Source organism: Anticarsia gemmatalis, chromosome Z, assembly GCF_050436995.1.
Source record: "Anticarsia gemmatalis isolate Benzon Research Colony breed Stoneville strain chromosome Z, ilAntGemm2 primary, whole genome shotgun sequence".
NCBI classification, from domain to species: Eukaryota; Metazoa; Arthropoda; class Insecta; order Lepidoptera; family Erebidae; genus Anticarsia; species Anticarsia gemmatalis.
The window spans coordinates 16,624,147-16,642,018 of record NC_134776.1 but is presented as its reverse complement, the minus strand read 5'-3'; the positions used below and the strand labels follow the sequence as shown (position 1 = coordinate 16,642,018).

General features: G+C 34.4%; 1 protein-coding gene across 4 annotated transcripts in view; it reads right to left on the bottom strand.

Annotated features, from left to right (window-relative positions):
• The window catches only part of DIP2 (disco-interacting protein 2), an 89,073-nt gene that overhangs the window by 70,444 nt on the left and 757 nt on the right, over positions 1-17,872 (bottom strand). The gene's annotated exons all lie outside the window — the stretch shown is intronic.

The following is a 17,872-nucleotide window of genomic DNA, read 5'->3' as shown; positions in this document are numbered from 1 at the left end:
TCAGAAGCTGAGTGTTATAATGTCATAATTCAGAAACGTATCCATTAATCCATCATGGATATCGCGTACACAATGCAGTGTGATCGGATATAAGATATTTTGATTGAAATGTCCGACGTTATTATCTGCGTATCAGCCCCAGGATATCACTGTCATCGCTTGCATTAAATTCAATACGCTTCCCAAATTGCACATATTGCGAATCGATCTGTTTATTTGAATAATAATATTATTATGTAGCTTCTGTTCTGCTACACATTATTCTGCTACAAGATTTTATGTTCACAACAGCACTTGATAATGTAGTTAATCTTCAGCTTGTTCTTAGTTCAAGGCGTGCTTTCAACAGGTTTCTCCACAGCTTTAATTAAACTTTGCTGACGGATTTCCTTTCATCTTCAGTGTTACAATATTCTTTAAAGTTAACGTCTGAGAGTTATGATCTTGTGGAAATATAAGTAACGATAAATTATGCACGTTGTAGTTTCACAACTATTGTTTAAAATTTTATGCATATATTTAGACAATGATAAAAAAACTATTAAGGTTTAAGTGGCAATATCGTTTGTAATAGAAATACCAGTAGAGCAGACGGCGAGCTGTCAGTTAGACACACCGCTTGTGTTATTAAGTGATGGTTAAACAACGATTGATACTTGTAATAGATAACCTTAAGTGAATGACTGTAAATTCTGATTCCATGACAGTTAAAAGGCGAAGCACTTCAATCAAGCATTCACGTCTTTGGTTTGTACAATAATTTTACAATATTAATCTGTCTGTAAGTAAATTATAACGATTGAGTTTGTATTAACTAATCCGTTAAATCCAACTAACTAACAACAGGCGCATTACGACCGGTACAGTCTGAAGGCGTTCGATACTCTAAACGTCTGCGGTCACGGCTCGCCGAGTCGCAGGATCAACAGGATCAGGGTCCCGACTAAAAGGCACAGAGCAAAGCTCCCGCCTGTCTGCTACGTTCAAGTCTCACTAAATATCAGATTTTACCAAAGCATATTACGATTCGGAGAATACCTAGACATGTTTTACTAGTAAACAAGTACGAGCGAGAAATTCTAAAGCAATATCCGTTTTGAGGTTTAGATTACATCGCACCCTCAGTAATATAAAGGCACAATCCAAAATTATGGTAAACTGAGATTTGAAATCTTACAAGAAGCAGTAAGAGCGGGCGACGGGCGGAGGGAGTGTGAGAGAGACACAACTATAGTTGCCGAGTCATTATTGTTCTTTTTCTCTCTCTGTCAGCGCTAACCGGTAGATAATTTGACTTTGTGCCCTTAGCATTTCAAATCTCAGTTTACCATAATTTTGGATTGTGCCTTTATATTACTGAGGGTGCGACATACTGAATTCAATTTAATTTCCTTGTGTGCTAATTCTATTTAGGATGCATCGACGGGTGTAGGATGGATTGGGGTGAAATTCCAAGTAGTCAATAGCCGATGGCAATGAGGTTATACGATACATTACGTAGTACTAATGTCAGTTATATTGAGGAATCTACAAATAAATCTATTAGTTGGTATCTATTAAAAAGTAATTTTCTATTTTGTAGATGATAATAGCCATTCATACGTACTCGTAGTATTCATGCATACAATTATGGTTTATGTTATATTATTTATTATATGCAATTTTATTATGGTAGTAAAAAAAACAGCAAAAACAGTACTTAATCACGACAGAAAAAGTGAAATATGTTTCTGATGACGCGGAGTACGGTTGACCTATATTATACAGCAGGCAATTTGGAGCAGTGTTTATTTACCATTGATTAGTACAACACACAATATGCTGGCGTTACTGGAAAGTGATAGCTTGTTATCGCAAAACAATATGAAAATACTTTTGTTTATAATACGACGATGACTAATGTATACGGATTGATAGCATGCCTAATCACGTGAGATGCAATAAAAATAATAGGATATCTCTTACCATCTAGCCGATCTAATGATGGAGTTCGATCGTAAAAGATGGAACCTTAGGTTTACGAGGAAGCAAATCAAGTTAAGACTCAAATGTAACGTCTTCACAAACTGTGTGAGTTCCTACATAGTATTTTTATTTCTTAGACCAAAAAGATATTCATATATATGTAATAGTTTTAAACTATAAACAACTTTAGCTACAAAAATAAACCAGTTCTGTATTTAGTAGGTAAAGAGTTTTTTCGGTACGTCTCATTGAGACGGTATTTAGTGTTGAATCCATGATTTCATCAGTATAAAAGTTGCGATTGCATCACCACAATTGCAAATACGTTGCGACACGGTTGGATGTACAGCTGTAGCTGTAGGGTTAACGCGCGATGTCATGTTTCCACGAGAACGTCTTGTTTGCAGTTTATAAATATTTAATTCACAGGTAGTATTCGATTCTCAACTAAATAATCTTATCAAATATTATAATCTAAATATAAACGCTTTAAAAAACGTCAATCAACAATAAAATCTTGCATTTCGCCTACACTTACTTTGTACCGAGTGTTTTGTATACTAATTCCACAAATGCCGATAGTACAATGACGTCATCGGACAAACTTCTGGTACATTTCATTGTATCTATTGTGGGTACAGATAACAAGAGATTAGCGACAACATTTCTCATCGGAAAGGGTGTTGTAGCAACAATCATAAAATAAATTATACTATCTGCAACGAACTGTAGATAGCACGACCCGCTCTGATAAACAACGATTAGGTACATCTTTTGTTCGAAGGTTTTCCCAAAAATCCTTTATATTTATGAGAAAAAACAACTTTATGTTTGTTATACACAAGCTCTTTGTAAACCTACTTAGTCTGCTTTGTTTTTAAATTATATTGATACTAACATTCACGTATTTATATTTTCTTTATGAACGAACTGAAATTTATTCCTCAGAGTATAAACAAATGCCGCGTCTATGTAACAATATTTTAGAGTAAACATCAACACACGAAAACAGTAGTACACCTCCTTCTTTTTGTTTGCCAAGCATAAGCTTAGCTCGACCTATTGAAGAAATTTGAGGGAAAGAAATAGAGTAGGTACTTACTTGGTCCAGTAACAAGGCTTTAAATAATAGTACATATTTAATTTTAGAACAAGGCTCGATTCCAAATTAAGCAATTAATATCGTTGTTATTTAACAGATAAATTATATATACTTATAAACGTACCAAATTGCAAACTCCAAATATAAAATGAACTGACTTATTTTATGGAAGAGAACAAGTACCTGTCACCTTGTCGCCTATTTAAAAAATGTATTGGCATAACATCAAGCATGAATAAGTTCAGAAGTGAGTGCCGATGTAAAGCCTAACTACCCTTATTGAAAATTTCACAATGCATGCATTCAGGACAGGGGAATTAGAGCTGTAATGCAATGAAAGTGGCTCGGAACGTGATTCCTCGCATCGTCAGGCGGCATTAGGTATGTGGTTACTAAAAGGCAATTGAGACTCGCGGCGGAAATAGATCAGAATATGTAGGAATTATTATGATGTCGACGATCGAGCCATCATTTGTAGAGTTTAAAGTGAATTGAATATATATTTAAAAAGAACATCTCTATACAGTGCACACCCTCGTTCATGATGTGTAAGGTTATGGACAGTAGTGTTGCGAAAGCAGAAAGCCGCAACAAGCGTCGCAAGAGTGTGTATATTGAATAAACACACAAAACAGTACGCAGAGCGACAGAGCGGCGTCGCTAAAACAAGATTCTAGAAATACCACTCACAGTAAACAACTCATAAGGCAAACACGCTCTTCATATCACAATGTTTCCATTAACCGATGAAAGAGTTAAAACGTCTTTTGTTAAGACTTTGAAAAAGGTGACTTGTTAGGACATGTCTATCTAAGCTAACAACAAAAGGGGATGGAGCCGACAAACCACCCACATTAATGTTCATACAAACAACAGAACAATAGGTTTGAACACCTTACATTAGGTATACAACGATGGCCTTTATTTTTCATGATGAATCATTTAATTACTTAATCACGCTGCTCAGCTCTTAGGTTACTTGTATTTTAATCATCTATTCTTAACACAATGCATGTCACATGCCAGTTATCATTCGCGACCTTAACGTAATTAGCAAATTAATTATTGACTATTGTTAAGATTGCATAAAATGCTTTTTGCAGTGTTGTTTAGGTGTTTGATAACTTAAAGCAACAAGCAACGAGTACATAATCAAGGCAACAGTCAAGGCAACAAGTACAAAAATGCGCGCCCTAATAACTTGAGACATTAATCGAATATTTAAATGTATGAATAATGTGAATGCCACAAGATTTACATATAAGATCTTGCTTGAATGTGCATAATATTGATGACGAATATATCGTAAAACCTTAATCATTAGCTAATATCAGTTGTCAACGCGACGATAAGCAGGCTTCAAAGCATTCACAGTGCTGACCTCATACTGACGAGTAACATGCGATAACGATTATCTTATTCGATCCAATAGAATTGGTAATCGATACTGTAACGTTGGCGGGCGTAACATTACACTTATTCATCGCAGTAAATGCATAAAGCAGCACTTGTATGAGTTAATTGCAGATGTGCCATTAGAATAACGCCTAACGCTAATAACCACACATTTGATTCACTGTATTTATATTGGTGCCATGTTTATAAACATTATAATATATGTATTTACAAACATCGACACACACTGAATGAATGCCTGCGGGCGAAGAGTTTTAATTATTTGCAATGTAACTTAGTCTGCTACGTTTAATAGAAAATACAAACTATTTAATATAGCTTCATGCTCTATATTTGTTTTGGAAATGTAATTTAACTAGCGGAGTCGGAAGTTTACACATTATTTTAGTATTTAACTTAGCCGCTATAATTCAGCCGCTATCGAAACTTAAGGGATTAAACCCATTGGCTGGGCAGCACCATTCACCTGTGCGGTGAGGTCAAGTTGCGGTTGCTAATGCGGTGACTATGGCACTGCACTAAGGGTTCTTGGTCACGGAATACGAATTTTATTAAATAGATGCCGTTTAGTAGCGAATACTAGTCGTAACGCAAGTAACTAATGAAATAAAACTTCCTCTTGAATGCACTTCGCTTTGATAAGTACATTATATGTGGACAGAAAGTATACAAGAAAATACAGTGCACTTTGTCGGTAAAACGCTGAACACTCTTGCGAGGGGCCTCAGTGCAGTAAACAAACTGTACGATACAACCACTCTACAGCTTCAACTCACTCGACTAGAAATCATATAATTTAAAAGGAGACAGTTTATACAGAAAATTGAATCACTACCGCAGAGTGAGGACAAATAGAGAAATTCTCTCAGAAATTGCAGAAACCCTTTTTAAACTGAACGAAGTGGGATATGCTTTGCTCGTTTTACTTTATTGAGAGTTATAAAAGGTTAAAATGTAAGAGAATAATATATACGCCAAGCTATTTCCATAAGGATAGTTTCTGATAAAAATAGCGTGCTCATCAAATGTTAGGTTAAGAATTGATTAATATTTCTCACTAAATTATTGTGATAAGTATTTTATATTCAATGTCAACCATAATTGAAGCAATGGTCAGTATTTTCTGTATTTTGTAACATTAACACTCAAAGTAATTTTAAATTTAAAGGTATCTTTTGGTAGTGATAAAATAAATAAACGAGAAAAAAACTTAAGAATCGATATAATCTGCACTGTCTTCGATCTCAAAGATAACTCGAATCGAAAATGCAATACACACTAAGAAAACACATTGTTTAAAACAAGTTCAGATTCAAAAATGAAAAACTTGGACTATATACAAACACACAAGACGCTTTCCAATTAAAGTGAAAAAGCTGATGTGTAACACAGAAACTGTCATCGATCGGGAACAATCGATAACAAGGGCCTCGTAATTTGGTGCTAGGGTGCCGTTCCCCTGAACTAACTCCCGCATGCTTACTTATCTATACAATTATACCCGTGTGTAAAGACCCACAAGCACCGATTCGTGTCGTATTTAAATACTTTAAACTTTGCTTTCAGTTTCAATTTTATTGAATGTACTAAAAGTTTTAGTGTGTTTTGCTATTACATTATCGTTATATGGAAAAAAATTGGATTTATGAGATTTATGAGACTTTGTAGTTGGATGATATTCTATTTGCGTTTTGTATTGTTATTGTAATTTTGTTAGCGATTCCCGATAGCAACACTTATAAGAATATCACAGAGTGCCAATAATTACAAGTGCTTATTAATCAATGAGTGCAAAAACTTATTGATACCATAACATCTATTGTCACAATACACACCTCTACCTACTTAAATAAAATCGTATCTATCAAACGCTACGCGTAAAATGAAGCGAGAGAAATTCAAATTGAATTCTGTTTTGAAAAGAACAGTATCGGGAACAATGCTAGCAGGCAGACGGACTGCTTTTTAACTGGAAAAGGTAGGAATATTAAAAAACGTGCTAGAGTACTTTTTACTCAACTGCGACGACAAAAATGAAAGATGTGACTGTCTATGTCTGGACGAAGCGAGCGACGAATTATCGACGAGTGAAGCTCTTACTGTTTGTTAATTTATTGCGATTTCTTAAGAGTGCCTTTTTACAATAATAGCTTGTAAAATTAAAAGTTGCTGCTGAGCGTAAATTAAAATTTCTCATTAACTATAACGTTTAAGACTACAGAATTATTTTTAGCATATTGAAACGTATTTCGTATTCTGTTAGCTGGCTTGTATTTTGAATGGTATCGAGAACATTTTTGTGTAGAAAATTATAATAATGTTCTACCGATTGGAGTTACAAAACATCGTCATTTCTATTTTTTTTTGTCAAAGCAGGTATATTATGGGCACACACATGGGGAATACTATTTTGTTTTATTTATTTTATGCACTTAACAATAAATTATTGTTGGGTTATTGGGTGCATTAGTTGAGTACAATAAATAATAATATTTCTCTATTTGGTTGTGTTACCTAACGATTTGTATGGGTTTCGACAAGGGTTTTCACCTATCAACCCCTACCGTGAACTTCAAGCGTGTTATAATTACTAAGTACTGCGTTGGCGTGTGCCGCCTGTCCGGAATATTTTAATGATATCGAGCATAATTTTAATGTGCCGAACCCTATGGAGTATACAATCACGGTGCAAGGTGTCAACCTGTCTGTCGTGAATTTAAGAGAGACTAGCACTACAAATTGTCGCTTTATTGTTTATATTTGAAAGTTATCAACACTTGTATGAGTGACGCTTCTGTTTAAATCATCCATAATGCAATAACAATTATAAGAAGCACAGCATCAGAATGTTGAACGTTTATAATGGTAATAGTACACGAACAAGATTTCATAGTTTTGTGAAGTTATCGATCAAGTTTTAGCAGACAGGAAGTTCGTTTAGAGTTCCGATAGACTGTGCACATATTGGTATAAAGTCTAGACGTAGGTAAATCTACACGTTACAACTACATCAAGGGAGCTTTTGCCGCGTAATCGACGGATCTGTGTACTAGTTACGTGATAACCAATTAAGTTATGTAAGAACTGTCGACACCACTGTGGATATATTCAATCACTGAATATATATGGATGTATTCAATCATTTTAATGCGTTGTGACGATATTTTACTCACTTAGATTAACCATGACGTAATTATTTACTTATTAGAATAAGAAAACATAATTAAATACTTTTTTGAAAAATGATGTTAAAGATAAACAACTCAATGAAGTATTTTAAGAATCAGTAAAGTAAATCGTGAACATTTAAACCGAATGTTTTGTTTTAAGTCACTAAACATACCAGTCTAGATAGCATAGATAAATATATTCTCTAAATTTCCAAGACAAGACTGTCGTTAACAATTCTGTCCTAGTCGTAGCGGTTTCCGCTCGTTATACTAAACTTAGTATTAACAATGCTGCGACATTATCTCACTCAAAACTGACTGTAACAATTCAACCGTAAGCAAGTTAAGGGTCCAGACAGAGCAATCGATAGTCTCCAAAGTTGGAATGCTTCCGACTTGCGTAACGGTGCATACATGCAGTTCTCAAACACAGATACAACTGTGGCTTTCGGCTTTACTGATCGCAGTTTCATCGCAGCAGCAGTATCGGTAATAGATAGTTGCGTACTTCCAGGCTAGGTGCTTTACAGCATTTAGCTGGTTAGGAATTGCTGGTCTGCTGTTAAAATTATTGTATTATAGGTAGGTAGGTTACTTTAGAAATTATGTGATCAAGTAACAATTATTGTACATTGGTGTCCTTTACCGAATTTTAGGCTCATTCTTAATCTTACAGAACCTAATTCAGATTATGTGATTAGTAGTAAAATTCATCTATCAAAATCACTATTTCAACCCTTACAAATCAATCAAATCATGGCCTCAAAAATGTTTGGTATTACCTTTAGCCCATTGATAGAACGCAACCGGACGCCTACTTAGGACTAGTGCAACGCACTAACAAGTAAAAGCAGCGCGAAATTGCGCCGCTTAGCACCAATACATCCGACGAGGAATAAATTGATTTACGAGAATGATTCAACTCCAGACGACTACTTGGGTTAGTTAGAGACAATCATGTCGCTCTTACGGAGCGAGTACATTGTAGTAATGTGATAGATTGTTGCAAGTACGACAAGATTGATTGAGTTGACGCACACGCCTGAGTGGGTTGTAACTTTTAACGAAACTATTACATAGACATATACAGATTTGCACGAAATGTAACTAATGGTTAGTCAAAGTAAACATGCTTTAAGGATAATTCTTAAACACCAAAACTAGTTTCCATTATTTAAACCTGGATTACGATCATCCAAAAATGTGAGCTGGCATTGACCCGGTAACCCTAGACAATTTTCAGTGCCAATATATTTTAAAAAACATAAAGGAAATGAAAATATTGTTCTCCAAATTTCCATTACTATTCCAATATAATTCAATATTTCGTCACAGAACCGCGTGGACGTTATTTCCGTTGCGTTAATATGCGTATGAAAACTGTGGTCCAAGTGTCCAATTAGTCGGCAACATCGGGAATACTGTTCTAAAAGTATTGTAACAATATATAAAATTAACAAATAAGAATATTGTTGTAATAACTAGATACATTATAACTAACCATTAGAAATCATTGTTTTTGCATATTTGCCTGTTCATTGGCCGTTTATACAATCATAAAAAAATGCTAACGACCGAAATATTTTGTCAATTTATAAATATTTTTTTGAATGCGTTTTTATCATAACACTTTTTTCTGAAGCGGTAACTTGAAATAACAATTTTATAAGAAAGCTATAAGCACACAAAAAAAAAACATGTGAAATGAACAGCAAGTTAACAAACCAAATACTGTTAATGCAAGCGTGGTTTTCCGATAATTAATTAGATCAACACCTTGTTATATGATACCGACACCACCTGCAAAATGAAGCGCAAAATTTGATACGTCGTAAAAATGATATTTGCTGAGCAATATTTTCATTATTTGATATCAAGTAATACGAGACATAAAACATCATATCGCGTGGGAAATGATCGTGCTTGATGGGAGTATAATTTCATTTCATAACATGGTTCTCCATTATTTAGCTTTCAAAATACACACGATAGATGCTGCAAATTTAAATTATTTTGACATGATTAAATGCTAACTGTAGTAAACGCTATTTATGTATACTGGCTTTCATTTTTAAAGTGACCTTGTATTATTTTTTTCTATTTACATCGACAGCATACCGAGTTTTTTCTTATAATAACCCTGGGTTTCACTTAATAATATAACATAGTTCCTAAAATAAGTATGAATGATCACGATATGGTATCGCCCAAATTCACATAAGTCATACATATCCTTAGAATTCTTCTGGTTCAAGATATGATAAATTTAAAACTAATATTATTAGCATCGTATTGCAATCCTTGTTCTTTTAAAACCGCATCCGTTGAAGATTGAAGAGTAAAAAGGCCACACAAAAAGGTGGGAAGAAAAAACGGTATCATTTAGCCATTTACAGAACAAGGTGACAATACAACAAGTCTATAAAAAGCTTTAAACATTTAAATTAGTCAGTTATTGTGGCCTGTATCACATCACACCGGTTTTATTATTTCTTTTCATAGTATTTGTTATAAAACAGGTTTGATTGTACCTCTTGCCAGCAGCGTGGTGCAGGCCCGGCTGTCGCCCATCCTAATTGAGCATTAACCCATTGACATAATATAACGCTGGGGACCACAACTAGCGCGAGTAGGGAGCAGCGATGGGAATTGTCGTTAATACATGCTGCGATATTATTGCTCATGGCCAGATAAACTTGTTTGAGAAAGCCAATTACAAAAAATGTTCCTTACAAGATCTTTCAATCACATGAGAAACTAAGAAACACGAGGGTTTCAGACGAATATAAATTCTTTTAACTAAACATAATAAAAGACGTAAACGGTTTTTCGATAAAAGATGTCTGGGACTCGCGGACATGAATGATATTAAATACACAATATCACTGTCGAACCGCCTAGTAACAACCGTTCAGCTTTAACAGGTGTGTACACGATGTAATGACCGAAACAACAACGTGAGTGTGATGCTTCAGTCAATTTTCGACGTATACAGAGCTAATATAATAACCATTAGTATACCAATTACCGTCAATTGATTGTGTGACTATGCGACACGTGTTTTTCATCCTACAGCGTGTTAAATATGAATAATTCTTGAACGTGCCAAAGTTCTGAACGCTAAAAGCATTGCGGTAAAGATGTCACTATTCTATACGCGCTTTCAGGCTCTGATAGCTAGAAACCAACTGCAGTAATATCGTTATAAAGTTACATAGTTAAAACTTCGAAGAAATAAACTTTATCTGTAACACGGCAAAACTCGAAACATCAAACAGAATTTCACAAGTTTATGCAACGTTTGACACAAAAGTGCGAAACGGTGGAGAAACGAAATGCGTCAAAGTAACCTAACAACTATTTATTGGAGAAACGCTGCACCGGCACCGGTATGACGAAGGTACGCCTGAATTTAAGGGCAATTTTCTGTTTCAAACACTTTCACGACTGAATTTAACTTGTTTTTGTCTCATATGTGAATTAATGCCTGTGAATTCCTTTGCCAGTCTGCATTGTTTGTGAAGTTTGCAAAAACAGCGCGTTAGTTTTATTCGAAATTAAGAAAAAATGTTACACTTGTAGACGGTAAATACCAGACGCTTTCATCGGGCCTTAATATTAAAACAGAATTCGCTACAAGTATTTCACGTATAAGTGCATTATTTTACACGACGGATATTCCTGTGTGATGGGCGTATTTTCCGGGCGCGTGCAGCTCAATTTTAAGTAATTAATGTATGAAGTTGGCGTATCATCGACGCGATACAGTTAATTGCCGTTGTCATACACTTTTTAACGCAATATGTGTTAATAAATGTTGCCTAGCGCTTTGCGAGACGGTTAACTACGTGACTGTTATTTTAATAATACGGAAAACTATTAAAATGTAATATTTGTCATTCACTTCAAAGGAATGGGAACAAAGTTAAAAGAATGAAGATACAAATATATTATTATAAATATGTAATTCGTACGAGGTATATGTATAGCTACATACCGCACATTAAAAATATTATTTGTGCATAAACATCATTACACATACAACAAGAGAAGATTTTTATTCATCATAGTTATTTACTGTTATTACGCCAACGAGGACACGCGTTCAATTAAGTCGTCAGTACCAGTCAGTAGCACAAATGATAGTTTCGCACTATGGATTCACATCGCTGTGTAATATCTCTCATTGTGACAGTGGGGAGTCAATGAACCAAGTAAATGCGAGCCCGGTTAGCTACGAGTTTTGATACGAGTCTATGTGTGAATGTTGATATGAGATATTAAGGCTTATGTAACAACGACTAAATACATTCATAGATGATTAGAACAGTGACTTCGATCGAAAACTTTGAACCTACGACTTTGCAAATTTATGCATAAATTGATATGACGGGCGAACAAATTGCAAAAAATGACGTAAGAATGCTTATACCAACCTTTTCACGACTAACAACAAACAGCCTTTAATTCCAAAGAGAAAACTTCATCATATTTGTTTGTTTATAAACTTAACATGCATTTTGTAACTACTGCTCACTGAACGGTCATAAAACTCACGTCTCGTACAACATGCGCGTGCGACGCCAACTATTTTTATGGCTATCTTACTGCATGTATTTGTATGCGTAATCGAATTTAATGTTGAGTGCTTAGACGTATGATGTTCTGATATGTAGGTATTTTGCGGTGTCTTTCTGTTAGACGTCTCAACAGTGAACTATATGATAAGATAGCCACGGAATAACATACAACTATACTTTAGAAGTGTTAAATAATTGAGTTTGAATGACTAGTTATGTACATGTCGTCCGAGAACATATAGTTACTTATTATTACCCACTCTCAGAGCTAAGTGCGGAAGTGTTACATCTATGAATAGCCTTTATTACATACTTAAACATACATTTATGCAACATGTACGAACTGTAAGGTCTAAATGAATATACTTCGAACATATAAAAATTACAAAAGGGCACTAACTGGCTACAGAAAAGTCTACGCTACAGAATATGTAGAGAATGCAAAAAGCATACGGTATGCGCTTTTGTGACACTACGTACGGGTATGTATGTATCTTTTCAATTCAAACGGCGTTACACCGATTTTTGCATGTTAAATGTAACAAGTTTTTATCCAACTAGTTGAGTAAATATTTTATAATATTTTTGTAGTAGGTACAAACAATTATATTGTCGTCATATTTTCAATTACTGCGTTAAACAGCTAAGATAATCAAGCAATCACCGGGTGTCATAAGATATTGACCGAAGTCAATGAATGTCCGTATATTACCCGCATTACAGAGAGTGCGAACAGTAGGATAGCAATCAAGCATCGTGTTCAGTATCTCAAGCGAATGGAGTTGAATGGTGAACGCATCATCTGGTCGGTATTGAACAGCAAATTGCCTTGTCGGCATGTAATGCTGTGATTTCACGAACTCAATACACGCGGGCAAAGGGTCAAACGGTAAGAAAATAAGAACTTTATACCCTTCAACTTAAGTCAAAGTGCTTTTATCGATGAGATATTAGTTTTGAGTGTACACACGCTAAAGGCTTTTTTCTAGATGTACTGAAGTAAATACGGCTATCTTTCCGTGCTTTTATTTATCGAAGCGTAGCTTGAATAGACCCGACTGACATCTTCATTCATCGTTTCACAAACGTTTTCGGGAAATATGTTTGTAGTTCAACGATATTCATAGGGAATATCAGATCTTGTTAAATGTATGTGCTAAAGACTAAAGTCGAAAACGTATAAGCATAGGTTGTACCTATGTTTCCATGCAATGTAAATATTGCTGCAATTTAGCTAAAGCCAATCCAAACAGCAGCAGCAACGGCAGTTTAATCTAAGCGTTAAAATACCCATTCAAAATTAGCAAGCGAAACCTGAAGCCTGAGCGTAAACAGAGCCCCCTAAATTGAATACGCATCAGTGGTGATCGCGCTTTCCATACGTTTGACAGTACACGTACTAACGTTTTGTGTGCACCGTTGTGGCCCGGAAGCATGGCTGGGCTACCGGTCGCCGTGTAACATGCGAGCGACGGTACGATGCCCTGTCTAACCTGTTAATTTGCACTCCAACTGTATATTTTGGCTGCTCCGCAATGATTTTAATGGACAATTTGAAACTGTCATTTGTATTTTATTGTACAACTTTGCACTTCATTTTTTATTCTTAAACTGATTAAGACGTTTTATCAACAGCGTTAAATCAATTGAGTAAGTGTTTTTCTTGTTTTTTTACATTAGAATACGATATTCCTGATAAAATAATTAACTATTTATGTTAGTATTCATAGTCGGAAAACTCATTGAATTTTTCGAAGGTTAAAAAGATTTAAAATCAACAAGCAATCGTAGTTTAGTCGTTTGCAAATGACTAACGAAAACATCAACGTGAAATAATGTCAACAGTTATTTTTGTGACCGCATCACTGTTTTCAACTAATTGTTATTTTAATTTTGTACAGAACAGTACTAGGTGGAATTGTTTAAAGCAATTATTTTATATATTTTAGAAGCGTAATTGTGGCCGCTTAGTCAGACCGAGTCATGACAAAACGGGTTGGAGGCTATGCGTCATATGAACGCCGTAGGAAAACGTCGTAAGTGGATGGGCTAACTTATGTACCTTCTCAACATTGAAAGCGCGGTTTTTATACAAACAGTGAAGAAGTTTAATTATCTTAATTATCCTACTAAAAAATATATTTTGTATTTTTGCTGTTAACTTATTACGCGTGTTTTGGTACTGGATCTGTGCAGTCATGGCTTGCGCCCACCATTATAATCCTATTAACAGCAACATGTACAACGAAATGGATATCGATAGGGGCACGGCTAACATCTTAGAGAGTTAATTCAGATGATAATTAGGTAGGAGAAACTAAAAATATTTTATTAAATCATCTCCTGTGAGAAATAGGATAATTAATCGTTTTTTTAAATGATGAGATGTTATAGTGGGGGTCCTTAAATTTAGTTTCGACAGGGACGGGAATAATATATACTTTCTGTATTTAAGAGTAATTATTAATAAAATTGGCCACACGCTTGGGTCACTGTTTTAAAAGTTTGGATTACTAGTCTAGTTACAGGCTAAATAAACTGAATATTTGAAAGCTAACGCGATTTAACTTCCCAGATTCAATAACTGCTTCACACACAAATTTGAGGGAGCTAACACGAAACTGAATTACCCGTGTGACAGCTTCAACCTCGCTTCAAAGTCACATACACTAACTACGAGTATATAACATTTTTTTAATGCTATCCTTTCTGATACATATTCATAGTAAGAAATTGAAGGAGAATATATCGGTACTTGAATAATTTAATATCAGGAAGCAATAAAATGGATACCTTGCCGGTAAGGACTCCCTCCGTTTGTGACAGTTAGGAGCACCTTTTTATTACTTAACTACACACATGACAGTGCTGTTAAACCTGTAATTTGTTACGACAGTAAATTTTTTACATCAATCGAACCAAGAATAATAGATTTCCTTTGTTCTTTTACAAAATAAAATACAATCTTTGAATGAAATCGACATAAATGTGATCAATGATATTTATTTATAAAATTTGGATTACCTAACATCGTATCTGGTATTTTAGCGTATAGAATTCAGGAAAAAAATATACAATAGTGACTCCATCGCCAGGAAATATCATGATTTATACAAATTAAGTAAAAATATGTTTTAACAAGCCGAATATTACTGTCCTTTGAACAAAGGTTTTTCAGAATTGGGCTAGTAGCTATAACTGTTAAGAATGGATGGATCATATTGGATGTAATTTTTTATCTACTTTATTTGGGGCATTGGGACTTTATTTAAGAGACAAAAGTATTGTTAGTCGACTAATACAGCGGTTAGTACCATATCTCAGTTATTCTCTACCACATAATTATCATTTGAATTCATTTTTAAAGAGCGGCACGTAGATCATGTGCGATATTTCGACACAACAGATTGAATGTATTGAGTTATCGTCGCGCATAAATTTTGTCTCGAGGTTCGTACTTTATTGAACGACTTGTAACCACAATTGTAACTGTATACTATTACAGTTTATCTCTTAATAATAGGCCTCACGCCGTAGTTCGATTATGAGAACGTTTTGCTAGACCGTTTAGGATCACATTCTACCTAGTGTGATGATGAGTGACATGAGTTGCGCTTGCGTCCGCCACTGGCGCATCATAAAGTGGTACGAACTATACTAGTTTAACGTAGGATTATAGTAAATAATTTCATGAGCATATAATTATTCTTTTGGTTATGACGTCGAAAACAACTAGCAAAGAGTTTATTTAAATTTTTATGACCCATTATTTATAAAATTTAGATATATCATATATTACCTAATATAATTCTTTCAAAGCTCTCTTAATTTTCTATGAAAGTCGAAGTTATCAAACCTATATTTATTGCTCTTATGCGTCTGCTGACGGTTCGTTCAGCTAACGTAATCAGAGCTAGTCTTGCTTTTAAAACAAACAGATGCTCCTACACATATCATATTTCACACCTTACGTGATAACCATCGACCGCACAATATGAGCCACATTCCAGCGAAAAATCACGCGACATGACCGTTATTATTATAAACATTAGACATTAAATAAACAAACAAAACAGCCGACAAGCAAAATAATTCGCACGTGCATAAACAAATGCAATCAAAATAATAAACATTAAACAAATAAAAATGATGTATTCGCATTGCAACGCTGAGCTCATCAAATTTTATCGTACTTACATAATAAAATTATGTGTGTTAGTTTTATAATAGTCAAAGGTCGATAATAAAATATGTATGAAGTAGTTATTATATTATATTATAATAACCGGGTAATTATAACTGGGAAGCGATACGTCGGCATTAATATTGCGCGCGATATCGGAATTGATTTTGAACTGCTAGCGTAAATTGTTTCAAGTGGACCTTAGTGACTATTTATAGAATACATAATTATAACATTGTAGATAGCAACTTGCGACCAAATAAGTAAATAAATCGTGTAGTATGCCGATTTATAAGCAATAGAATCAATTTATAATTCTTCCCAGCAAAGGCGTCATACTTTTCATTAGGTCTTTTGGAAGAATGCAATATTAGTGTATTACATTTAATACTATAATATTATTAGGCTAAGGTAGACACCAAAATTCAGTATAAAGAACGAATCAGTCGCAATGACGCTTAACCGGCGGCGGGATCGTATTTGTCGGTTTCAAAGGGAATCAAAAAAGACTCAGTTGGTACAGATATTGTCTCACACGAACGGAGGGATGGAAAACCAGTGTAAGATCTTTTGTATGGTATTTTAATACAAATAGGGTATTTAGTTAACATTATTACTTGAGATTCTCTCATTGAACTTTTTATGCCATTGAATAGCATGTAAATGTCTAGATGGTCAGTCTTTTGATAAATACCGGTCATTCTGGTTAGATTTAGAGGTCACAAGGGGTATTTTGAATCAATTGAACCAGGGGTCTTTTTGACAGGACAATATGAAAGAGTTAGGAATTAGGTATGTTTTTTTAAATACAACTTGGTACGTACATTTACATATACAAATTATTGAAAGTAAAAGAGGTGAATTAGAAAATTTGTATGGGTATACTTTTGTTTACTTGTATACTTTATTTGATTAGAAAATATGGTTGTGGTTAGTGTAAATTTTAATATGCTGTCATGGTGAGTAAGAATCAAATAGGGGTTCTATAGAATCAACATATAAAAAATATTTCTTATAAGACAATATTTTATTTTTGACTCAAACACATCTTTTTGTGGATAAAGAAAATTCAATTCTTTTGATTTATCTAAATTCATTATTTAGCAAATATTACATAGATAAACAACCAGCTACATAGAACTAGTAGACATTCAAGGTAATAATACAATGAGCTCACAAACAGGTTCAATTAAGTATGAAATATTCTTGAAGCTCTTTTACTTCCTGGCCCATTGTAAAGGATAACTCTAAATTGAGCAAATATATGTGTAGAGAGGATATGAGTAATTTGTGCTTACTAACTTGACCACTGCTGGCCCATTTGATATTATTATGTTCACAAAGAAACTGGTCTCAATTCGTCGTAAAGGAATACGAGAGTTGTTCTCAATACGACGACGACCAGCGATCTTTTATTATTACGTGTAAAGATTGAATCGTAATATAAATATTTAAC